Here is a 27630-nt window from a genome sequence, read left to right as displayed (position 1 = left end):
ATCCAGTCCTCTGGGTTCCAGGCCAGAGTCCCTATATGAAATTTTGGCATCAATTTCTCTCAAATCCTTAGTGTTTCCGTGGCCTATTTCCTACCATGTCTTGCTTCCAGGCCATTCCTATGGTCATCTTCTACAGAGGATCTAGTTTTCCAGACAGCTTCTCGCCACTCTGATGCTTTAGAACCCAGCTCCTTGTAGCTCCTCGGTATCTCTGGCAGCTGCTGGGCTGTATTTCAAATAATTATTTCCCTACTTAAGATAGGCGCTCTCTCATACCCTCTCCCCTAGCTCTGTGCCTAGAGCTGGAATTGTGATTTGGGAGGGTGGGTTGGGGGGAGAGGAAGGTTGACTGCTCTTTCAGACAGAGCTCTTCCATTCTTTCCCACCCCAGGTCTTCTCCATGGAGCTGGGGTTTAGATCAACTCTAGGTCCTCAGCCACCTTGGTCTTTAGCTGGATCCTTTCCTCCAATTAGTCGTCCAGCTTGGAAGATTTGGTTCAATTCAGTTCAGTCCAGCCAACCTTCTACAGCTTATGTTTACCCTGCTAGAGGGAGCATATATGCTGGTCACCTTCCTAAAGCTCATCCTAATTGGCTGGGGAGAGAGGAGCCTTGCCTCACCTGCTCTGCAAGGTTTCTGGTCCAGAATCCTAAAAGAGACCAAAAGGTGATTCCACCCAAACACTACTTATTCCTGGGACTGTTTACTCTTTCCCAATATATCCCAGTCGTAGATCATACCTGCCAAAATCTTAAAAGGTTCATGCTCTATGATGGGGATAGGCTGACCCCTGTACTGCACTACTCTTAAGGGGATGGATTACCACATCACAGAGGTCATTTCAGAAGATAGAGTTTTCACATTACAAATTTGCTCAGTAGTTAGGTGTGGCATGATGAGGAAAACAAAAACAATAAATTTTATCTACAGTTTCACTACTTTTTATCATAGTATGTGTAGCCCTTTCTTTGATCAGGATATGCAGGTAGATGTAACATTGCCATAGGGATGGTTTTTAAAGGAGCAGAAATCAACTTTAAGTTTAACTAATATAAATTGGGGTACTATCTACCCACCCCCAACACAAATACTAGGCATTTTAATAAGTTCAAAGCAAGGTTGAATGGCCTTACACCTTATTATGAAAAAATCAGTGCTGTCCCCTGTTATGTCCTGGCCCAGTCCCTCTCTCTGAATAGAGAACAGTCTGTTATAAACAGACTCCACACCTGAGCTCCAATTGCTTATAAATCCCCTGGGTCTGTGCCTAGCTCTGGGTCTCTCAGGCACACAGATCCCATGCCTGACATCCTTCATGGGTAGTGACACCATGCAGGCCAACCACTTAATTCACAGCCCTCCTGATCCCGCAGCTGCTTAGACCCTTTCTCCAAAGTAAACCTGGCTGTGGAAACTCTAGTTTTGGCTTAAACATTTCAGGGACAATATAGCAGGAAAGCAAGGACCATAGGTTTAGCAAGGGATTTTCTTAACCACAGATACTTTACTCTTAAATAGGACTAGAGTTACAGATCTTTGAAAAAAACATTCTCAGTGCAACCTTCAGGAGTCTGATTTTACCTTTCCATGTGTCCTGGGTTTGGGAAGCATCTTTAGGCCAGGCAGACCTTTCTGGCTTCTTGGTCTGGTCTCCTTTCATTTGGCATTGATCTGATCTCTGGCTTAGAGAAGCAGACACCTTTTACAATTGTCTCTCTCCCCTTCTTGCCTATGTACTCCAGACTGAGGAACTGCAGCCCCTTACCCAAGCCAACATTCTGTGTAGAGAGTTAATTGTTTTTTGTGGATGGGGTGGTAGTTGATAGACAATCAGAGTGGATGGCTCTCTCATTGTTAGCCCTCTCTAAGCATAAGCACTCTATGTCCAGAATAGACTGACCTTGTCAGGATTAGACTGGTTTGGAACAACACAATGGAGGTCACAATATAAAGTGAAGGTTTCAGAGACGGTTACAATTCCAAAATGAGTCACAGAACATGGAGATCACAATTTGACACAAATGTAAAAACCACCCTGCCCCCCCGCCCCGCACTCTGTGTCCAGAATAGACTGACCTTGTCAGGATTAGACTGGTTTGGAACAACACAATGGAGGTCACAATATAAAGTGAAGGTTTCAATGACGGTTACAATTCCAAAATGAGTCACAGAACATGGAGATCACAATTTGACACAAATGTAAACACCCCCCTGCCCCCCGCCCCCCCTGGCATTCTGTCACAACCTATCCCTTTAGCCTAATCCCTAGGATTCAGTAATTCTCTGAATCCTCTGAATCTCTGCCTGTGAGGAGGAAGGAGGATGTGAAGATTTAAGATCTCCCTTTCTGCCTACAAGCTAATAAGGTCCACCAGACATGTCCCAGGTCTAATTTATGTTTACATTTGGGACCTGGCACTTTCAGTCTCTTATCGCCACTGGATACCAGCTGCAAGATGCAACAAAGTAGACATATATAATACTACTTAACATTGTATTCCAGTCTATTCCTTTTAATTTAAAAACTGGTATCTACAGGATGCCATGAGGAAGGCGATGTTGAAAACCAGTCTAATCTGATAAAGCCAGTCCCACTCTCACTGCCGTGGTGTTGAAAACTAGTCTAATCCAGATAAGGCCAGTCCCAGTCATGCCAAGGTGGTGTTGAAAACCAGTTTAATCTGACAAAATCAGTACTATCTGCCTCCTGTACACTTTGCCCATTTAATCCAGATAGTAAAAAGTCCTTTCCTGTTCCCAAAACAAGTGTTCTGGTCAGATCCACATCATCCTGAAAAGGCAGCATGGTGTCTGAACTATAGAAAGGGAAGATGGGACAGCAATAGAAGTATTATGGCTGCTGGACACCAAGGAGGGTTTTACATGCTGTGGGGTCATTGTGAGATCAAATCAGCTCCCTTGTCCCTTCTTCCAGTATGCCATGGGAGCAGAGAAAGCTGATGCACATTCCCCATCTATATTTCAGGCAGAAGTAGCAGCAAACTGAGCGGAAAGACTCTGGCACAGCTGAGTTCAACTGCTCACCGCTCCTCCACCAGACTACAAAGTTTTGGCCCTCCCCGTTGTAGTACAACCAAACTTTCTCCTCATCCCTACTCTGCTAAAATAGGGGGAAGAGAGCAATTAATTTGACTCAGTGCAGGGTCTTTAATTATGTGTGTTACTCTAATGCTTGTATACAAATAGAATATAGAATAGAAGGTGGAACATATTCACATTGACATTGGTATAATGAAACATTATGTAGGAAGTGATATAACTTCCATTCCACTTGTCTACATTCAAATTTGTGAACATTTAACAACACATCACTATTCAGCATTTGCCCTCAGTAAATTTTTGCTGTGATATTAATTTCTCCTGTTGCACGAGGCAATCTTTTTTATGACTGTCTCTAAAGAATAATTGATGTATTTTAAGTACTGTGGATTAAGAGTGCCCACTAGTGTCAGTTTCTATTTATTAGAGCTTTTTGATACATTTTCAATAATTGATCCCAAGAAAAATAACCCATTGGCAGAGAAAGCACTGGAAGGAACAAAAGCTGAAAGTTTGTCTTCATTAGAGCTTGTTCAAAATATAATTTTAAATGAAAGCCAGACTGGTCTTCTCTTATGCTGTGAATACGAACATATCCAAGAAGAGTGTGCATTTTGAATTAATGATTATGTTTGTAAGTCTGCACTGTCTAATAATTTCATGCCTGCCTTTTGGGACCTAAAGGTGAATTAAATTGTGAGTTATAGTTGATTCTTTGCCTCTATTGATATCCAAACCATCAAATTCAGTTTAGATGCACAAGAAAGACAATCTCTGAACAACTGAAGTAGGGTACTTTTATACATACAATGGCCAGTGTAATGAGCTTCAGAAACAAGAGAAATCGATCAAACAATTCTCTTTATTCTCACGTTAGGTCCTTTTTTCCACTTTGTTAATAAGAAATAAAGCACATTCGTGGATGTAGTCTTGTACTATAATTTCAAAAGCATTATGTAGTCCTTGTGCTACAAATATGCAACATTTATATAATTTGTGAGCTATGAAAATATCTCCCAAATTAGTGAGGAATAAAATAAACTACAAAGGAATCAGGTTAATAATTATGTAATAATTAAAAAGCTATATCCCTTTTTAAAGAAAAAATCACTGTGATTTTCTACTGAACTTTGTTGTCAGAACTAGGTCATTGAACATTACAAATTCTGCTAATGTGATTGTAGACTGAGCAATCTGGGAGGTTCCGGCCCATCCTAAAGCTACATCCCATGCATATGCAGTTCCCAATTACTTCAACAGGAGCTACGCAAATGTATTTGAGAGTGGGATTTACCACTGTATTGCAATATTTACTTGATATGATTTTGCAAGGTACAAAACAGAGGACCTAATCATGCAGTTCTTACATAAGGAAAATTCCCATTGAAGGACTGCAGGACTGGCCATGACTATATTCACTTTTCAGCAATGGGACATCATTTTACAGTGCTCTAGACAAGTGCTGTACTATTTTTTTTCAGACAAAACACTAGTAGCTCACATTGCATTTTTGCACAATCCCAGTATTTCTGATGTTCACAATGACACAAAGATGATGCCTATGGATTTCAGGTGCATACTGCCATTTTCTAAAAGCTATGTTTGGTAAGTAAACATACACCTTTTAGAGATTAATAAACAACAATCATCTGTGGTTCATGCAGAATTCTTTGAGGCTAACTTGATTTTAAAATGTTCTGTGTCTAGATTCAAAAGCAGGAGTGACTGAACTTGGAAGAAATTAGACTATTACAAACTATTTTTCTCTTCCATATGCATGCATGTAATAAATTAAATTAAATTAAATCCTTTGTTTTAACCCAGCGCACTGTGTTCCTTTCCATCTCATCTTAGATTCTTATTGACCCTGACCCTTACGCACACTGATCCTTATATGCACTGCATGGGGATGGGTTCTCGCAGGAATGTCTCTGTGCACTCTCTGTGCACTCTCCACACTGAATACCTTCAAAAAGATGGGATGTCAGATGGGGTGGCATCTGAGTTACTACAGAGAATTCTTTCCTGGGTGACTGGCTGGTGACTCTTGCCAACATGCTCAGAGTTTAGCTGATCACCATATTTGGGGTCGGGAAGGAATTTTCCTTCAGGGAAGATTTGCAGAGTCCTTGGGGTTTTTTGGCTTCCTCTGCAGTGTGGGGCATGGGTCACTTGCTGGAAGATTCTCTGCACCTTGAAGTCTTTAAACCATGATTTGAGGACTTCAATAGCTCAGACATAGGTTAGGGGTTTGTTACAGAAGTGGGTGGGTGAGATTCTGTGGCCTGGGTTGCGCAGGAGATCAGACTAGAAGATCATAATGGTCCCTTCTGAACTTTCCCCATGCTGGCCAGTGATGAGGTTTGCTGAGTGAACAACTGGTTTGAGCCACTAGCAAAAGTGGCCAAACAGAGGGCTGCCATGAATTTCTGAGGCGAGCAAATCTGCCAATAAGCACAGGACCCACCAAGGCAGAGGAGGAACTTTGTCACAACTTATTTTATCTGTTTGTGTTTGTGTTTTGCTCATAGGCAACTTTAACTGCTTTTATGGTGTTTTTGTTCAAATTTCAATAAAATCAGATAGGAAGTAGCTTAAGAGCTACCACCTCCCCACAAAAAAGCAAGATAAAATAATTTACCATACCCTAATACCCAAACATTATCTAAAACTCTTTCACTGTCAGACACTAGGTCGACACAGGAGAGTAAAGCCTGATAAAGAAGGAGTTGGACCATATTTGTTCCCTACAAAAACTGTATCTGTTTAATGGACACAGTTGCACTTCTGAATTAAGTTTAGATTAAAAAAATACTACATGGAGTAGTCAAGATCTTCTGTTAGAGGGCTTTCCCTTCACCCCTTCCCCTGGTTCTTGTCATGCAAGTAGAAAGCAGAAGACCGAAAGTCCGAAGTGCAGGCAATGCAATGTTTAGTGGGGTTAGTTTCAAGCAACCATATCCATAGCTCTACATGCTGGCAGAGTCTGTTTCCTGTGTTCCGTTCCCAGCTCTGACACTGCAGAGCATTTACCTGCAGTCCCCCTTCCCACCTCTAACACTGCAGAGCCTTGCCTGTTTCCCATTCCCACTTCCTTCTTCTTAGAAGGCCTAAATATACTTGCAATGCACACCCTTGGTCCCACCCCTTACAACTTATGGTCATGTTCTGTTTTTGGGGAGCTTAAGTCTGGGGTCTTTGTCCCACCTCTTTTGTATACCATGGGAGGGGTAGGGAGTGAGGTTGTGTTCTGGCCAAGACCAGACCTCTTGTTAGCTTTCAGTGTTTCTTATGCCTCCCCACAAGCTGCCCTTTACCCCTCCTAACTGGTTGCTTGACCTTGGCTTGACAGAGGAGCCAGGCAGCCTTCCAGTGTATTCTCGTATATTACACTCCCACTATACCCCATAACACTTTTAACTCCATCTCCTATTTCTTTTCACCCCATCTGTTTGTGGGCAGTGTCTTTGTTCTTCACACATATTAGTAAAGATTTAAGTGTCAAACCCAAAATTCTACATCATGCTAACAAACAATCCTATATACTAACATCTTCCATTGATGCAAGGTTCCCCCAGGAGCCGGCAGTCCAAACTATGTTCCATATTATATGTTTCATCATAGTCACCTGTTTATGGGTCATTGAGGTAGTTCCGCTTCCACATAATGACTTTTGATCTGCCAACTCTTGTTGGCATAGACATATTCTTTATTTATATTACAGTGGTAGGTGTTCAGCAGGATTCAGAGATACAAATAATCTGACAGATGCCATAACATGACCACTGCTGCTATGGCCCTCTTTATATTTTGTACAATGTTTGGATTCAGAAGGCAAATGCAAACATGCATATGTAGTGCAAATGCTAGACGCCAGATTGTGGCATTCACTCTCAAGTCCATGACTTTAGAGTCCCCAGTACCCCAGTGTGAATACCATGGCTTGTGGGTATAAAAGAAACTGCCATGAATAAAATTAGTTTGGAAATTAGAAGAAGTTTTCTAGCCATCTGAGAACAACTTCCAACTAGGAGTAGTGGGGACAAACAATCTAAGTGAAATCACAGATTCTACTATGATAGAATAGACTATCAGGGCTGGAAGGGACCTCAGGAGGTCATCTAGTCCAACCCCCTGCTCAAAGCAGGACCAATCCCCAACTAAAAAATCATCCCAGCTAGGGCTTTGTCAAGCCTGATCTTAAAAACTTCAAAGGAAGGAGATCCCACCACCTCCCTAGGTAACGCATTCCAGTGCTTCACCGCCCGCCTAGTGAAAAAGTTTTTCCTAATATCCAAACTAAACCTCCCCCACTGCAACTTGAGACCATTACTCCTCGCTCTGTCATCTGCCACCACTGAGAACAGTCTAGATCCATCCTCTATGGAACCCCCTTTCAGGTAGTTGAATGCAGCTATCAAATCCCCCCTCATTCTTCTCTTCCGCAGACTAAACGATCCCAGTTCCCTCAGCCTCTCCTCATAAGTCATGTGTTCCAGTTCCCTAATCATTTTTGTTGCCCTCTGCTGGGCTCTTTCCAATTTTTCCACATCCTTCTTGTAGTGTGGGGCCCAAAACTGGACACAGTACTCCAGGTGAGGCCTCACCCATGTCGAATAAAGGGGAACGATCACGTCCCTCGATCTGCTGGCAATGCCCCTACTTATACAGCCCAAAATGCCATTGGCATTCTTGGCAACAAGGGCACACTGTTGACTCATATCCAGCTTCTTTTCCATTATAACCCCTAGGTCCTTTTCTGCAGAACTGCTGCCTAGCCATTCGGTCCCTAGTCTGTAGCGGTGCATGGGATTCTTACATCATAAGTGCAGAACTCTGCACTTGTCCTTGTTGAACCTCATCAGATTTCTTTTGGCCCAATCCTCTAATTTGTCTAGGTCCCTCTGTATCTTATCCGTACCCTCCAGCGTATCTACCTCTTCTCCCAGTGTAGTGTCATCTGCAAACTTGCTGAGGGTGCAGTCCACGCCATCCTCCAGATTACTAACGAAGATATTGAACAAAACCGGCCTCAGGACCGACCCTTGGGGCACTCTGCTTGATACTGGCTGCCAACTAGATATGGAGCCATTGATCACTACCTGTTGAACCTGACAATCTAGCCAACTTTCTATCCATCTTATAATCCATTCATCTAGCCCATACTTCTTTAACTTGCTGGCAAGAATATTGTGGGAGACCGTGTCAAAAACTTTGCTAAAGTCAAGGAATAACATGTCCACTGTTTTCCCCTCATCCACAGAGCCAGTTATCTTATCATAGAAGGCAATTAGATTAGTCAGGCATGACTTGCCCTTTGTGAATCCATGTTGACTGTTCCTGATCACTTTCCTCTCCTCTAAGAGCTTCAGGATTGATTCTTTGAGGACCTGCTCCATGATTTTTCCATGGACTGAGGTGAGGCTGACTGTCCTGTAGTTCCCCGGATCCTCCTTCTTCCCTTTTTTAAAGATGGGCACTACATTAGCCTTTTTCCAGTCATCCGGGACCTCCCCCGATCGCCATGGGTTTTCAAAGATAATGGCCAATGGCTCTGCAATCAAATCTGCCAACTCCTTTAGCACTCTCGGATGCAGTGCATCTGGCCCCATGGACTTGTGCTCGTCCAGCTTTTCTAAATAGTCCAAAACCACTTCTTTCTCCACAGAGGGCTGCGCACCTCCTCCCCATGCTGTGCTGCCCAGTGCTGTCGTCTGGGAGCTGACCTTGTTCTTGAACACAGAGGCAAAAAAAGCATTGAGTACATTAGCTTTTTCCACATCTCTGTCACTAGGTTGCTTACCTCATTGAGTAAGGGGCCCACACTTTCCTTGACTTCCTTCTTGTTGCTAACATACCTGAAGAAACCCATTCTTGTTACTCTTAACATCTCTTGCTAGCTGCAACTGCAAGTGGGATTTGGCCTTCCTGATTTCACTCCTGCATGCCTGAGCAATATTTTTATACTGCTCCTTGGTCATTTGTCCAACCTTCCACTTCTTGTAAGCTTCTTTTTTGTGTTTAAGATCAGCAAGGTTTTCATTGTTAAGCCAAGCTGCTCACCTGCCATATTTACTATTCTTTCTACACATCGGGATGGTTTGTCCCTGTAACCTCAATAAGGATTCTTTAAAGTACAGCCAGCTTTCCTGGACTCCTTTCCCAGTCATGTTATTCTCACAGGGGATCCTGCCCATCAGTTCCCTGAGGGAGTCAAAGTCTGCTTTTCTGAAGTCCAGGGTCCTTATTCTGCTGCTCTCCTTTCTTCCTTGTGTCAGGATCCTGAACTTAACCATCTCATGGTCACTGCCTCCCAGGTTCCCATCCACTTTTGCTTCCCCTACCTATTCTTCCCCATCTGTGAGCAGCAGGTGAAGAAGAGCTCTGCCCCAAGTTGGTTCCTCCAACACTTGCACCAGGAAATTGTCCCCTACATTTTCCAAAAACTTCCTGGATTGTCTATGCACTGCTGTATTGCTCTCCCAGCAGATATCAGGGTGATTGAAGTTTCCCATGAGAACCAGGGCCTGCTGTAACTTCCGTTGGCAACTTCCGTTAGTTTCTGGAAGGAAGCCTTGTCCCACTCATCATCCTTGTCCGGTGGTCTATAGCAAACTCCCACCATGACATCAGCCTTGTTGCTCACACTTCTAAACTTAATCCAGAGATTCTCAGGTTTTTCTGCAGTTTCATACTGGAGCTCTGAGCAGTCATACTGCTTTCTTACATACAATGCAACTCCCCCACCTTTTCTGCCCTGCCTGTCCTTCCTGAACAGTTTATGTCCACCCATGACGGTAGGTTAAAGATGAAGCTTGATACATTTATGAACAGCTCTGCATGATAGGATTGTATCTGAAAGCTGGGAAATGGACTCAATGGCTCTGGAGGTCCCTTCCAGTCTTATATCCCTATGAGACCCTGCAGACTGTACTATCATTTAGAATGGCTCTTTTCCAGTCACCATGCCCATGGCCTGCTTCACAAATGATTATCTCCCCACTTCCTTCCTGTCCCTCCTGAAACCATTGGGAGTAAAAGGGGAAAACAAGGAACCACTCCTTCATAATACTGATCGGGGATGCACTGAAGGAGAGATCCCTGTTCTCACTCAAGTGCAGGAGCTGCAATTGTGAATGCCATTTTCACAGAGTATAGAAGGAGGGAGTGGCTCCTTGTGTGTGTGCCCTTCCTGTGAACTAAATAAGGACTTGTTACAATCAGGATCCTAACTTCTAGACATGTATCTGAATAAGACTCCAGAGTTATGACTTATAGTTCCCTGTTAGTTGCATCATATGAAACACAGTACTTTATCAAAAAGTAAATTAAAATATGTTATCACCACCCAAGACAAATAATAACCAGCTTTTACTGGGAAGTTGATTGTAATTTACTTTTTCTGTCCCTCAGCAAATTAGTTATCCCTAAAATGTTTATGCTCTAATTTTCAACATAATTAATCTATTAACCACCATTTGTATTAGTAGATTATTGCAGGAATATTTGATGCCATGCATACCAACAGCAATATATTTTAGGAACGTGGATGCTCATTACCACCACCCCACACCCTCAGGGGTAATGGACTAATGCTGCAAATTACATTGACTACAAATAGTTTTAATGATCATATCTCAAGTTCAGTGAATCTATTTCTTAATGAGACATTTTCATTAGTCATGACAATCTGCTACACAATGCTGTAACATCACATAAGAACTGCTGATTTCTTTTCTTAAACTTTCCTCATTCTGAACTATATAATGGAGACACTAATTATTTGTTTAAATACATGCAAAGCATCAGCCATCCATAGCACTGCTGTGGCAACGTAGGTAAAATAGGGAGGGTAATAACTTTATTGAAATAAAATATCTGATATGAGGTGTGAAGGGGCTTGTCTACTATAGCTTTGTCTAATCAAGCATGATTAACAGTTCTTGGGTGGGTTACTTGCATATTTATGGCTACGTTTGAAAAGCTATGTTCATAAAGTGGGACTTTATATATATGGAGGTTGGGTAGGAGTACTCTTTTTGAATAAAGAAATCCCATATTAGTAGATTTCAACTGAACATTGATTCTGATTAGGCAACTAGTAGAAGTATGATAGAGTGGTACCTTCAAAGTAAAGTGACTTCGGGCCACACTTTAAGGAGCGTATAGGCACCTAGGTGCTTTTGAAAATCCCATTTTGGTGTGTTTGGGGCTGAGCTGAGATACAGAATCGCAGACACCAGTAAAAGAGTATATTCATAGAACAATAGAAAAATAGGACTGGAAGGGACTTCAAGAGATCATCTAGTCCAGTCCACTCATGCAGGACTAAGTATTATTTAGACGATTCCTGACAGGTGTTTGTCTAACTTGGTCTTAAAAATCTCCAATGATGGAGATTCCACAACCTCCCTAGGCAATTTATTCCAGTGCTTAACCACCCTGACAGTTAGGAAGTTTTTCCTAATGTCCAACCTAAACCTCCCTTGCTGCAATTTAAACCCATTGCTTCTTGTCCTATCCTCAATGGTTAAGAAGAACAATACTTCTCCCTCCTCCTTGTAACAACTTTTTAAGTACTTGAAAACTGTTATCATGTCCCCCTGAGTCTTCTCTTTTACAGACTAAACAAACCTAATTTTTTCAATCTTCCCTCATAGGTCGTGTTTTCTATACTTTAATAATTTTTTGTTGCTCTTCTCTGGACTTTCTCCAATTTGTCCACATCTTTCCTGAAATGTGGCACCCAGAACTGGACACACTGTTCCAGTTGAGGCCTGATCAGCGTGGAGTAGAGCGGAAGAATTACCTCTCATGTTTTCATTACAACTACTAATACATCCCAGAATGATGTTTGCTTTTTTTGCAATAGTGGTACACCGTTGACTCATATTTAGCTTGTGGGCCACTATGAATCCAAGATCCCTTTCCACAGTACTCCTTCTTAGGCAGTCATTTCCCATTTTGTATGTGTGCAACTGATTGTTCCTTCCTAAATGGCGTACTTTGCATTTGTCCTTATTGAATTTCATCCTATTTACTTCAGACCATTTCTCCAGTTCGTCCAGATCATTTTGAATTTTAATCCTATCCTCCAAAGCACTTGCAACCCCTCCCAGCTTGATATCATACACAAACTCTATAAGTGTACTCTCTATGCCATTATCTAAATCATTGATGAAGATACTGAACAGAACCGGACCCAGAACTGATCCACTCATTATGCCCTTCCAGCATGACTGTGAACAACTCATAAGTACTCTCTGGGAATGGTTTTCCAATCAGTTTTGCACCCACCTTATAGTAGCCTCCATATAGGTTGTATTTCCCTGTATTGTACAAAGACAGTTTGTTTTGAGTATGTGTAGATTGATCTATGTGTTTTGCTAGAACCCTTTAAGAGAGCTATCTCTCTAGATCTCTGAGGTACTTATTTGGCCCCCATTACCACAGTGTCTGAGCACATCAAAATCTTTAATGTATTTATCCTCTTAACATCCCCATGACATAAGGAACTACTCTATTAATTAAAGAATAACATCTACTAGAAAATTGTGTACACACAACACTGCCTGCAAAACAAACAAACAAACACAATAGCCTTGTCCAGCTTCTAGATTTTTCAGGAAGTCTATTGATATTTTAGTGCAGCTTGGTAACAAGCCAGTATCTTCTCTAGAGCTAATTAACACTTAAGAGTGGGGGATTTTGAAAGACTATATCAGTTTTCAGTAGACAGGGAGTCCATGAAGGATGTGAATAGGAGAACCAAAACAATAGAAGTGAAAGTGAGGAGTGATGAATGTGGACTTAACAAGGAAAACTGGGGAGGAATAGATAGATTTCCTTCTCTTCCCCATGCTCTATTAATCCATAATACTATCTTTAATCTCTATCAGTAATTTTCCTTTCTAGCTTTTCCTTCTGTGAAATTTGGCCTTTTCTAGCCTGTCATTTTTACTTTAACCATTTACTTCCTTACTTCAGTCTCTCCCCTTTCTCTATCCCTTACGACTAATTGTCACTAACTGACACTTAGGATCCACTGTCGCTACATTCTGGATCTGTCTCATTGCAGGCTTCAGCTAGGAGCCTTCATCATCTATTCTGGTTTACAACCTCGCTGCTGCTCCCAGCTTTCTCTCTTTTCAACATCTCTATTATTATCACACTGCTATCTCTTGCACACAGGGAAGCAGCCATTTGTTGGCTGGTCAGCTGACAGGAAAATAAGGCAGCCCTGAGGCCTTCCTCAAGAAAGAAAGAAATTAAGACAAGATTTTCAAAAAAAGAGTTGCCTACAGTTAGACATGAAGATTCATATTTAGGCACCTAAAAAGATGGATGATCTTCAGAAATTCCAAGTATTCAGCAGCTTCCGTGACTTCAGATAAAAAATGACAATTGTTATCTGTGTATCTCATGATTCCAATCCCCAAGTGTAAGCAGATACTACTGCAGAAATCCCATAGTAAAGAAGCTTGAAACAAAAGGGAAATTAAGGATAGAGTGAAGATTGCTGATTATATACCTGGTTCTTTAGCATCCTGAAGGGATAAAGAGCTTTCATGCTGCTGGGAGCTCAGCACCTTTGTATACTTACAGCATGTTACTGTATTTTACTAGCACAGCTCACAAAGGGCCTAAATATGAACTTAGAAGTCCAACTTGGCCTTAACATATATTTTCTCCTTCTTACAAATATAAAAGTTTTAAGTAAGAAAAGAATCAAAGCTCCCCCCCCCCCACACACACACACACACACATACTTTCCGTGGGGAACTCTGTGTGCTTATATCATTAAGTAAACTTTTCCAAAGAGAGAACCTGCCAAATTGTAGATGATATTCCATCTGCCTAAAGACTAACAGAATAGTTAGTAAAGCTCTATAATATGTCTTCCTTGTTAGTATGATTCCTACAATGTGTCCTTATGTTCTTTGTGGTTTCCATTTAGTTGTGTTGATCTGTGCCAGACTGGTTTCAGTGAGATCAAAAGATTATAAATTGCTAACTCCAGACTTGATTGAAACATAGCAGGCCACAAATCCATGGCTTTTCTTACATCAAATATAGGTCAGTTTCATTATTTACTTTGTTCTTGTGTCTCTTTGTGTGAAGTGGTATTGAGAGAAAACAAGCTAGTTTACATAGTCCAATACAATCTTTACTCACATCATGAAACCCTGTGTTAGAAGTGTTCATGTTATGTATAGCAGAATATACTAGTTATGCATGACATGTCTTTTCCAAAAAGCTAGCATGTAGGCAAAAATATTAATACTAGTTCAAATTATATCACAGAGCTAATATGTGTCAAAATTAGAGCTGTGCAAATAATTGATTTTCAGTTCACTGGATGCTCAAAAAAAGTTGAAAAAATATTTTTGGTTGAACTGTAACCAACATTCTTCTGAATTTTCTTACCTTTCCTCATCACTGCTTCAGTTTCCACTCAGGAACTGTACCCCAGTTTCCTTTCTACGCTTTATCTCCCTCTTTTTGGTAGGTAATTGATGCCTCAGTTTCCCTTATTGTAGAGTAGCTTGACTGTCCAGCAAAACTAAAAATTTTCCCCATCCAGGTCAACCAACAAATCCAGAATAAAGTCATACAAAACTGTTCTTCGCAATAGTCTCTATGCTTAGTAGTATTTCAGCCTTCCTCCATCTCTTCCCTGAGGCTCAATATCTTTTCCTGTTGATATAGGCCCAGACAATTTCATTCCCCCTGTTGGGTTCACAGTCCCTTACCCTGTTGATACAGGGCTTTTCAATCATTTTCCATCTTTGAACTGAACAGGTTCTATACATGCCAAATCAAGAGTCCATTCCCCACCAAGGTTTTCCCTGGTTTTTCCCCAATGATGCAGAAGTCCCCACACATTCTCACTGGAAGCTGCAACCTGGGGTCTCCATGCAAACCTCACACCCTAGATATTTGCTTACTTTATCTTTTTCAGACTTTCTTTCTTTTCCAGTGCCTGTTTATAGCCATCTGTCATGGGCTTCAGAGGGGTAATCGAAACCAGTGAGGGATTATATCATCACTTGCCCTGCAGCCCGGGGTGTCTTACATTGCTTTTGCTGCTGTAGCTCCCAGCCCAGGATACTAACAAACAGGCTTACAAGCAAGGAAGTGCACCATGAATGTCTGTGTGCTAGACACCCTGGTTAAACCGGCAGCTCCACAGCCCCATTCTGGCTTCCATCAGAATTGGTTACAACCAGAAAGGTAAACCTAACACACTCCCAGTCCTGAATTAGCTCCAAACTGTGTGTTCTGTTATGTCCAGCCCTCTCAGTTCAGAGAAATAATAAGATGTGTTTCTTTAAAGACACAAAACACATCACAGCTTATTAACCTAATTTGGGTAAATTCACCCTTCCCTACAAACACAGCACTGAGTTGGTTTATAGTAAAAAAAAAGACAAACATATTAACACCAGAACATATGTTAAGTGATGCCAAGTAAAAGGAATCAAGACAGAAAGGGTTACAAGGAAGTAAAAGTGAAAACACAAATCTGAAAGTTTAAAACTTAATCTAGCAGGGTATAGGCTTTGTTCAAATGGTTTCTCTCACCAATATTCCTTCTTCCTAGCCATGTCTGATTTTCCCTCAGTCAGGATCTTCCAAGGAAGTACAAGATGCTGTCTTCCCTGGTCTTCCTAGGTGAAGGTCTTTACCTCAGCAAGTTTGTCACCTATTTTCAGTTTCCAGAGACATCCCTGCCAGCCTCCTTGGTTGAAGGAACCATCTTTGTCAGATTGCAAGAGCTCTGTTCCCTTGTATCTGTTTAGTGATGGATGCCAAAGACGGCTACTGTCTTTGCCTATATCTTCCAAAGTTCAATGACTTTGTTTCAAGAGGCAGGATGACCTCATGTTGTTTTTTCCCCTTTCCTGTGGGATTCCCATCTCCCTGCTGATTTCTATGTAAAGAGGGCTTCCATTATTTTAATTCCACTATGTTTAAAAAATTTATGTAGGAGACACATTGATAGCTGCCTTCTCCACCTTATTCTCCCAGGTTGGCCACACTCTTTAAAGCATAATATCACAAATTATCCATATTGCCTCATGTAGTGTTAATGCATACATTTCACAACAATATTAATCACCAGTGAGTCATTAGTTTTCAGAAAAGACCTCACTCTAAACACTTTTATAATAAGTAATATTGTATACAATCAGTTGATTCAATTGCTCATCACTTGAGGTTTAGTCCCCCTAACTTTACAGACCAGTGTACCTTTGCAATGTATTCTCTGAAAAGACAAACCCAGACCAAGCTTCTGTCTCTTCCTGGGGCATAGATGCCACTTGTTGGATTGATAGCTTTGTATACTGGATATGTAAATGGACCTTGTGATGTAGTGTCTATCCCACACACACCCTACAGGGTTGAATGCAGGCCAGATGGGCCAGTTAACCCATTAGGCAGCTGATTAAGGGTGCTCAGCTGAAAAGGAATAAGCGGACCATATAAAGCCCAGGAGTTGCAAGGAGAAGGGGTTACTGGGAAAAGGCAGACACTCCCAGGGGAAAGGGAGGAATGACTACAGACTTCAGTCACTCCCCGGAAAGAGGGAGAAGGCTTTTGGGAAGTGGTGGGCCTAGGACAAAAGGGGGAACCCGTAGCAGGAAGCAGCCAAGGGACAGAGCAGTAAGGCCCAAGAGAAAAGGCTGAGACTACTGAACTGAGGGTCCATGGGCTGGAACCTGGAGAAGAGGGAAGGCCTGGGTTCCCCTACCAGCCACTGGGTGAGTGGCACTGAGGCAATGAGAGGTCTGTGTAGGACTATTCAGGAGCTAAACTCCCATGGAAGAGGAGAACATGGACAGTGACGTGGCTGGAGGGCTGAGCTATGAAAAGGATACTGTGGTTCCTTAGGCTGCTGGAGGAGCTGGAGTCAGAAGGAGTGATGCTGTGAAAACTGTGGCTGGAGGGTGTCGGCCTTGAGCTAATCCCCAGAGAGCTAGGAGAAGGTGCCACTCTGGCAGTGTGTGGTGTGCCCCGTGACAAACCTTTATTGTCTCTGCTTGATGACCAGGCCAATCAGAGAAGCAAACACATTCATTTGTCTGTGGCAGACCTGTTTACCAATTCCCCCTGACATGCCTGATTTAAACACACTTTAGTCATAATTTCAGTTTATATCTATGCTTTTAATACACATCACATACATACACCACACAAGAATATTAATGATCAGTGAATTATCATTTGAAAACTACCTCACAAGGCATAGTTTATACAAAGATTATTTCAATAGTGTGTAGGGTGTAAATACAGGGGTGTTAGGCCCTCCTTAGGTTGTGTCCACAGCTTTTGTTTGTACTAGAAACTCAGCTTTGCTTATTGTGCAATGCTGGAAGGATTAAATTTATTATTTTGCGATAGATTTGGCAGGTTGACCTATTTGTAGGGGAATATTTTTTACATTTTTTATTGCAGTCTAAGGTTTGTCTCTTCTCTAATGAGTTTGCTTCTTATACAAAACTTTTTTTTTCTTCCCTCATTGGGTATTACATGTATATAAAGTTTAAATATTTAGCAGGTGGGAACTGAGCTATGTAGCCACAGAGTTCGTATTAATGTTACAGGGAGGTGTGCTCCAAATTTTTTTATGTATCCTGGAGAAATTATACCTAATTTTGTTGGAAGCAGAATTGCTTAATAAGATTCTGGTCATGAAAATTTCTTCATATGGTTATGCTTACCAGGCAGATCTTTTAAAATGTAAACTTATCACATTGAAACCCCTATACCTAAGAATAGTTTTTTTTTTCTTTTTGTGTCTTTCATGCTCCCTTTAACTTTCTACCCCTCTCTGTTCAGCAATTTATCCTTCTTTTTCCTTTCATGAAGTTTCTAATGGCTTCTGTATATTGTTGTTTCTGTCAGGCTGCCTGTCACCTGCCATGTTGAAAATCATGCGAGAAATTCAGGCTTCATGCAAAGGAAAATAAGTTGCTCAACAATAAGTACAGGAGGCCTCCAAAATAAGAAATATTTGAGTAGTATAATAAATGTGCTTTAGGTAACTCATCATATACTGAAGAAGTGGGCTTCAGTTTAGGAATGATAACATCCATTGTTAATATGGTTTCATTTGTTTTTAAGAATATTTTCTTTAGTTTCACTTCACCAAGAGCTCTGTTCTCCAAAGGAGACATCCAGACATCTCTTTTTCATGTAGAGGGACATTAATTGCATTTATATTCTACAATGCCTCTGCATTTCTGAACATGCTCAGGATTTATGTGAGATGCTTATTTCTGTGATGCATTTGCAACTTAAAACAACAAGCAAGAGAGATGATGTTCAACGTGTGAAAGGCTTGCAAATTCTGTACATGCATAGGTTGAGTTAATAAGCACACTGTGATTCTTTTTTCTGTGTGATCTTCATTAAGAGTTCACTTTCTTTCACTATAATGACAAAGCCTCAAGATCAGATTCTGCTCTCAGTTGTACCTATGCAACCCCATTAATATCTGTGGGGTTTTACAGGTGCAACTGAGGACAGTATTTGGCCTTTAGTTTTGACTTATGATATAAGATACAACATTAAGTATTTGCCTTACCAGAAGGGAGGAAATAGGGTTTCAGTATATGTTGTCTCCCTAGTGTTCAGCTTAGTCTCTGTGTGTGTTTTTTCCCCACAAAGCATAACTGACCTTTTATAAATTGCCAGTGCTTCTAAATCTTGTTTTTTAAGATGGTATGTTCATAGTCCCACTCGTAGGAAAAATCTTCACCAGAGTTGAGCTTCAAGACCTTCCTAGAAGTGGGCACTTTAAATAAATAAATTAAAAAACAACCAAAAAACAAAAGACAGATTATTCCTAGCAGTGCCACCTGCCAGAGGCAACTTCACAGATCAATTCAGACTGTAGCAGGTGCTATTTATCAGTTAATCTGTTGGGTATTACTAGACACTGCTTTTTAATAAGGTTCCTGAAGCTTAGGGGTGGTGGGAATTGAGGGCAAGGGAAAGGGAAGGCATACAGCAACACATCTAAGAAGGGTGCATATGGAGAGGCAACACTCTTTAAGAACTACAGTTAAGGCAAGAAACCTCTCTTTTTTCTAATACTAGGAGAAAATGAGTTACTGAAAACTATATTGCTATTTCAGAGTTTAGCTCCATTGCATTTCTCTGTTTTGCAGAGCTCGCTGATTCTACATACTCTACCATAGATCTAAGTTTAAACGGACAGAAATACATGTAGTATTAGACAACTGTTTAATTTATTAATTATTATTATTTATTATTATTATTTATTTCTGTTAAGACAGCTGCTGTGATCTCTTGAAAAGGGGAAGAAATCACCATGTTTCTGGAGGAATGCTTCTTTTATATCCTTCACTCTTTCACACTTTCCCAGAATTTTACATGCAATAAATAGGGGCACAATTTCTGCAAATTATGCAGCTTTAGTTCATTTTTTTAAAAAAAGTCATCTGCCAAAGTTAAATCCACCCATGGCGAAAAGAAAAAGGTGCAGCCATTCTTTGTCCTACAGCAAGATGGAAATTAGTCTAAATTCATACAGATCAGTATCACAACAACTCCTGGAAGGGGCAGTTTCCTCTCAACTCTTGCTGCTGTGGTCAACGTTCTCTCAGCCCACTCCCAAACTTCTAGTAATGCAGGATATAAAGCAGGGCGTAAGTAATTAGTTCAAAGGCATAGGAAGTAAGCAAGTGTTAGTGTATGGAAAATCAGGTCCATAATAGCTATCAATACAGATATATTATGAAAGCTCAATGGACTTCACAAGTCTTGGAAAAGCAGTTTAGCATGGTTATAAATATCTGTGTCTAACCTCTGTCACCTGGATATTCTAGTGTTACCGTATGCCAAGAATCTAAGCCTCAAGCAGACATCCTAACGAGAGTGCACACTGTGACAATCTGCTAGGTAAACTACTATATGCACAGAGATTTCATAATTTTTATATGTGTGCCCTGCCTATGAATAGTAGAGGTTGTCTTTTACTCCTATCTCATCATATTCAGGAACAGACCCATGTAAAGCATCTAAGAAAAACTCTGAATGATAAAAACTTCTTAGCTTCTCTTGTATAAGCCATTTTTGTTAGTGTAACTGAATTTGCTGATAAGCAAACATCCCTTTTTTTATTCTGAGATTATTAAAACTTCTCTTAATGTAATGCACAACAGAATTGTTTTGTCCATTCTCCATTCCTTAGGTAGCAATATCATTTGCTAGATAACTTATTTTTTCTGCATAATCTTTATTATAATAGTAGCACCTTAGCATGAACAGGGACATAGGAAATATTCAGCCTCATCTACTTGTTATAAATTAGTAACAGTAAAATACCACGGCCTTACTTTAACAGCAGATGCTGACACAGGAAGGTGTCCCAGTGATTAAGGAGCTAGTTTACAGTTTGGATGATACCATTTCAATTAATTGCTCTACCACAGACTTCCTGTTTTACCTTACGTAAATCACTTAGCATCTTTGTGTCTTAGTTCCCTGTCTGTAAAATGGGGATAATCACAATTCTCCACCTCACCCAGTTGCTCTACAGTAAAGATTATGAAGTGCTCAGATATTGCGATGATGGGACTATACAAGTACTTAAAATATAAACTAGGGAACTGTTCTTATGCCCTCCTCTACAGACTCAGTAAATGTGGGAGAAGAATGGCAGGGGAAGATTCTTTACAATATACAGCTGATTGTATCATGTTATTGCAGTCATACAGTGTAGAGCTTTCAATTTCATGCTACCATCCAATAACTGCTCAAGACAAATACATTCTATTGTCAAAATATATATGGAGTAATCCTGCTCCCATCCAAAGCAATGGCATAGTTCCTAATGCTTTTGATGACAGGAGAATTGTTCCTATAATTAAAAGAGTTGGTTGAGGATAATAAATACTATAGAGTACGGAGTTTGTTGAATATTTAAATTATTCACCTATATTAGGTTATTTGACATATGTTCTTCATCCATTTATACAGCTATACAAGTATCCACAAAGAGCCTTTGTCAAAAAGGGTAATATGTGATTGATCCTGCATTTGATTAATCCTATTATTAGCAATACATTGAGTTTTTTTTTAAATACACATTACATTAATTGGTAATCAACATGTGAAGACCACAAAGCATTTTAAAACATTTTACTTGCACAAAACTACCTGTGAGGTAGAGGTAGACAAATATAACCCGGTGTATTCAGCTATTTAAAATTCCTGAAAACTAGTGGAATGTTATTTGAATTGTTTTCACTTATCTGTTCCTGTCATAATGCAGTAGCAAACATTAACATGGTAAATACTGTTGTAACTAAATAACGCATCAAAGAAATCTTGTGAAATGCTAATGAAGGACTTAAGGATTTTAACAGAAAATGCTAATTTGAAAGCAACTGGCCATTATGTATGTGGTTGGAGTTAACAGTCTAAGTGCATTCCTCACCATCATCAGAGGAAAAGCCCACATTGGTAGGAACATTGTCAGCTTGCTTCTGTGCTAAGATACTACAAATATGGATTCAAAGAAAAGTCCTGTCCTCTGGACAATTTGGATTCTAACAGGGCAGAATAACTGAAGGAGAAGACAGAGATCCCCAGAGTTATTCTGGGAAGCCCTGAACTACTTTTGGGAAACAGGCAGTTCATTACATCAATGCCACCATTTGAAGTTACAAACTGTGATTTACCTATTATATTTTTCCTGTTTTAACCTCTCAGTAACTCTCATTCTTTTTCTTAGCTAATAAATCGTTAGTAGGTTTACTTTAGAATTGGCTGCCAGAGTTGTCTTTGGCATAAAATCTGGAGTACCAATTGATCTGGGGTAAGTGGCTGGTGCCTTAGGACTGGGAGCAGCCTGATGTGGTGTGATTTTTGGTTTATGTGACCATTTTGTTATAAAGTTGAGTTTTTCTGGATGGCAAGATAGACTAGAGAGGCTAAGGGGGACTGTCTGTGACTTCAAGGTAAACTGGTATACTGATCCAGGAATTCACATTTGCTACTGGTTTGGTGAAAGCTAATTATAGAACATACCACCAGTTTGGGCTGTCTTCCCCTTCCCCTGTCTTCCCCCTTCCCTGACAGTCTGCCCTGAGATAGGCACTCATGGTTGTGAGCTGTGGCAGTGTGATAATGACTAACTAAGAAAAGGAGAATGCATTACACGCAAATAGTGCTTTGGATAAAATACCCAAATCATGCCCCCTTCCTCCGATTGCAAACACTGTATCTCTTTTTATGGAATTCCCAAGATTCACACATAGGATACAAATAAAGCACCACTGTTCTCACTGATCATGTTTAACTTCTTTTTCTCCCTCTCTCTGATTTTGTGGGAATTTATAGCATCAGCAAAATTCCACACACAGCTCTGCCAGATTCAGCAACGTTCCTATTAGTCCAGATATGGATATCTTGTGAACAGTTATTGCTGATCAGGTAGAATTGTGTGGTGGTTCTGTGATATGGATGAATACCCACTGTGAACCAGGATAAATAATAAATGAACTACTCTGTTATGATACTGGCAGGAGTTGACATTTTGACTGCATTATACCCATGGAAGAGAATAACATCTAGTGGTTAGAGCAGAGAACTGTGGGCAGGAACGACTGGATTTCATTGCCAATTCTTGTTCTCTTACCACTGGATAACTCACATAGGTCATTATTTTGAAAAATGGCTACTGATTTTAGTTGTCCCACTTGAGACTCCTGAGATGTCTCTAGTTGGGCACCCAAAAGCTGAAATTAAGTTCCCCATATGTCCTTTCTCCTTTCTAATTCCCTCCCTCACATACCCTGGTACATACACTCACACAAACCTTCTGTATAATCTGTCATAATATGGCCCTTTATTTTTGTAATTTATAAGCAAATGAAATCCATTGTATTTCAGAGGTATGTAAGGATTTCATTACGTATTTTCTGCAACTACAGCAGTCCCATCTCAAATCACCATTATTCTTCATTTACAAGGACAAATTCAGATTTGGTATGACTGAATGCAATTCCAGTAACTTCACTATAAGTCATATGAATTTCACCAAAAATCATTTTACCAGAAGGATTGTCCATAACAAATGAAATTTTTAGGCTTGTTAGATAGCTAGCAATTACAGTCAGCACTATTCTCAGATACAGCTCAGTTTGGTGTTAGTATTTCTCATTTCCCAGAATGACAGTAAAGGATATGGCATTGTTTTTTGGCTGAGAATTGTCATAGGTAACAAGTAACTTGTGAGTAAGTGGGTATCAAACATGTTACAGAGGTCAGTTACCTCTCCAGTGATGCAAATTTTAACACACTGTGTCATAAATAACTGGTTAGGATGGGAGGAACGTATTTGCCACTCCTGTTTTCCCCTGCACTGAATCTTTCTTGTATAGTTGCACCCTTGGTGTTGAATAACAAACACTAATATCTTAGATGTGTCCATGATCCAGTCATTGGTCACTGGATTCAATTTTAGCTCAAGGCTTCAAATACCATGACAGGAATTGTATCTTTGTGTGAAATCAAAGATCTGAGTGAGGATGAAGGTAAAATAAATAAAGCTTACTTAAAATGCTGCACAACCCGTCTCTTGTCTCATACATTATTACAATTCCCTTTGCATTTTAAAGCTAGTTTACTGTTGAATGTGGTAAGATGGTTTCCACTCAGACAAAAATCTGCTGGTAGTTTCGTGAGGCTCCTGAGCACTGAGAACAGATAGAGTGTTCCAATGACAAAAATGTAAACTTAGTGTATTCTGGAAAATTTCTTTCACTAAACCAGGTTTACACAACTTTGGGATGGCTCAAGTGAAAGTGTAGTTATAGAAAATGTGAAATAAAATCCATCTTAGTTCTTCTATCTCTTCTCTGCTTTTTCAGAGCACTGTCAGCATCCAGAAAGCAGCTGTTACTTAAGAGCTTTCAGTTGCTTGTGCTTTCTTTCAATCATATTACAAAAGTGTGCCCAAACTTTACTGAAGTATATTCTTGAAATGCATACATAGTTAGTTACACAGTGTACCTAACTTTCTCTGAGTCATAGTGTCTTAAATCAAATCAGGCATATCTGGAACTAGTATTCACAAAATGCATATATTGAAATGGATGGAGTCATCATGACATAGTAAGTCTCAACACATATTTTAATATTATTATTTGTATTATGGTAGTCTCCTTGTGATAGGTGTTATACAAACACATAGTGGGACACAGTCCCTGTTCAGAAGACCTCACAGCTGGAATAGAAAAGACAAACAAAGGATGGGAGGGAATAAAAAGGCATAGAAAGTCACACAGCAGAGCTAGGAAGTGAACACAGTTCTTTTGAGTTTCACTCTAGGGCTGTCATAAATATAAAGGGAAGGGTAACAACCTTTCTGTATACAGTACTATAAAATCCCTTATCGCCAGAGGCACAAAATCCTTTTACCTGTAAAGGGTTAAAAAGCTCAGGTAACTTGACTGGCACCTGACCAAAAGGACCAATAAGGGGACAAGGTACTGGGGTGGGGTGGGTGAGTGGAGAAAGGTTTTGGTCTGTCGGTTCTGTGTGCTTGCAGGACACAGATCAAGGAAGTAAGCGATCCAACTCCATTAGCATTAGTAAGTACTAGCAAGGGAATGCGTTAGCTTATTTTTGTTTTGAATTGTGATTTTCTCTGTGCTGAGAGGAAGGAGTATTCCTGGCTTTCTTTTTGTAACTTTAAAGTTTGGCCCAGAGGGAAATCCTCTGTGTTTTTGAATCTTTTGTTGCCCTGTAAAGTTATTTTCCATTCTGATTTTACAGAGGTAATTTTTACCTTTTTTAAAAAAATGAAATCCTTCTTTTAAGAACCTGACTGATTTCTCTATTGTCCTAAGACCCAGGGGTTTGGGTCTGTGATCACTTTGTAACCAATTGGTTAGGATATTACTCTCAAGCCTCCCCAGGAAAGGGGGTGTAAGGGCTTGGGGGGGGTATTTTGGGGGAATAGAACTCCAAGTGGTCCTTTCCCTGGCTCTTTGTCTAAATCACTTGGTGGTGGCAGCGTACTGTTCAAGAACAAGGCGGAATTTGTGCCTTGGGAAAGGTTTTAACCTAAACTGGTAAAAATAATCTTAGGGGGTCTTTCATGCAGGTCCCCACATCTGTACCCCAGTGTTCAGAGTGGGGAAGGAACCCTGATAAGGGCTCTGGACATTGGACCATGCTGCCTGTCTGAATACAAGGATCTATTGAGCTCTTTAGAAATTGGGCAAGATGCCCTCTGCTCACATGGAATTTTGTTCATATTACATTTGTCAAGTTAAACTATCAAACGCTAAACAGTAAGTGTCAATCACCACGTCTTCTCTTGTAAGCCATTCCCTAAACTCAAGGGCACTCAGACATTTATGAAACGCTATTTAGTTCATTTTGAGCTTAGAGGATATACTTTCAAAGGCCCTTTTATATGTGTCCATGACTTGCTCACCCTGCAATTCCCAAAGTGCATGCATGTGCAAAATTCATATATATATACAAAATGACACTTTCACTAATTTCCCCCTATATTTGCAAAAAAACCCAAACTTGTGTATGAAAATGAAAATTCTTTATTTTCAAACACTTCTGAATCTTGATGCATTTCTTGTTCTAAGCAAAATGAGAATATAGTGCAGTAAACATGATTTACCTGATTTAAAGAGACAAAAAGCAGGTTTTGTTTTATTATAAAGTGCTCTATTTGTGCTGGCACAAACCTAAAAGCCCCAATGTCAATAAGACTTTTTCTGTGCTCAGGGTGAAAATAGACGTTGTTACTGAATTAGCTCATTTTCCAATTAGCATAACTAAATGAAGCCCAATATCTTCGGGAATGGCTATCTCTACCCGCAGTACTCATATGGCCTCCAACCCCATTACTATAGTATTTGATCATCTTACCTCACCCTGTGAGGTAGGGAATAATTATTATTATACCTATTTTACAACGGATGAGCTGAAGCACAAAGACAGTAAGAGTGGGACTCACAAAGGTGATTTTGGCACCTAACTGCAACTTTAGATGTCTAAAACCAACATTTAGGCACCACTGGCATTCACAAAGCTACTTCTCAGCGGCTGACTAACCTCCTGGCTGCTAAAGTCCATGTCTGCCTAAGTTTCCACCATTAACATTTCCATTGTGCCTATATTTAGGAGGCCAAGAACATCCCCAGCCACTGAAATCCTGACACTGTACAGCTGCTTGGCACCTAACCCCCACAGTGTTCATAAACGAGGTGTCCCCCTTGCCTATTTTTTCTTCAGGGTCAGGGTACAGTAGATGTACTCTGAGCAAACAAACCCCCCACAAAAGACACCAAGCAGGAAGTGTTTTCCCCTCCACTCCCACTCCCATAACCTTCATCCTAGTGGTTCATGCCCTCACCTGGAATCTGGGAGACCCTAGTTCAATTTTCCCCTTTGTATAATGTGGAACATGGATTTCAACTTGGCTATTTCTTTCCCCAGGACTCAGAAGAGGGTCCACATCCCTGGCAAAAAGGTGATAAGGGAATTGCCACTTCCCCTTCCTTAGTTTTTTTCTTGAAAAAAGGCTGATCTGGCTTAGGAGAGGGTTCACATCTGAGAATCCTCAGTGGAGACAGATGCCTTCCTTCAGCCTGGACATAGGCAACTAAATGAGGGGCTAGTTTTGGCAGCTCCCCATTCGGCAGCTGAATTTTGTGAATCCCATTCTTAGATGCCTAACTCTCTCCATTCATATGTAGCCTAGACACCTAACTCTGTGCAGTGAATTCCAGTAGTCAGCAGGGTGCCTTAAAGTTCAGTATTACAAAACTGAGGTTATATCTGCACTACAAATGACTTTGGTATCACTTACATCGCTCAGGGATGTGAATAATCCACACCGCTAAGCGACATAAATTACGGCGACCTAAGCACCAGTATGGATAGCGCTGTGTCAACAGGAGAGCTTCTCCCGCCAACATAGCTACCACCTCTTGTGGAGGCAGGCGTTATTAAGAGTTAATTTTCAGGTTTCCTTTGGGATATACACCTCCCATAATTTTCTTGGGCCTGAAGCTTTGAACAGGCTGTGGTGGACCTGTAACCTCCCTTAAAGGGCTAGCACACCTTTTTACAATGAATCTAACTATTTCTAATTTTTGAAAGAAGACAGTTCTGATGCATTGAGAGCAGAAGTGAACGAGTTAACCAGATAAAAGACAAATTTCTTTGAAACTGTAAGTAAATTTTCCCCCGATGTATGTCTCTTTAAAATCTTCAATAAAATAAGTAAAAGATAAAAATAAAATATTTCTCTGTTTTCAAAGCATTCAGCTTCACATTACTAGACATTTAAAGTTGTCATTAATCAGTGTAAACATAATTTGTCAGGTTTTATTTCTTAAACCATCTATGCTAAACTTCATTTCATTCAGCAGGAACATGAAAGTTTTATCAGGGACATTTGACAGTATACTAAACTTTGAAATGTCAGTTCATTGCTGCTGTGCTTTGTATTAACTTTGGTGACTTAACACTCACCAGATGAATGATAGTGGTTTCTT

Source organism: Eretmochelys imbricata, chromosome 1 (genome assembly GCF_965152235.1).
Source record: "Eretmochelys imbricata isolate rEreImb1 chromosome 1, rEreImb1.hap1, whole genome shotgun sequence".
In the NCBI taxonomy this organism is placed as follows: Eukaryota; Metazoa; Chordata; order Testudines; family Cheloniidae; genus Eretmochelys; species Eretmochelys imbricata.
The sequence above is the reverse complement of the archived record's forward strand: the minus strand, read 5'-3'. Positions refer to the sequence as shown.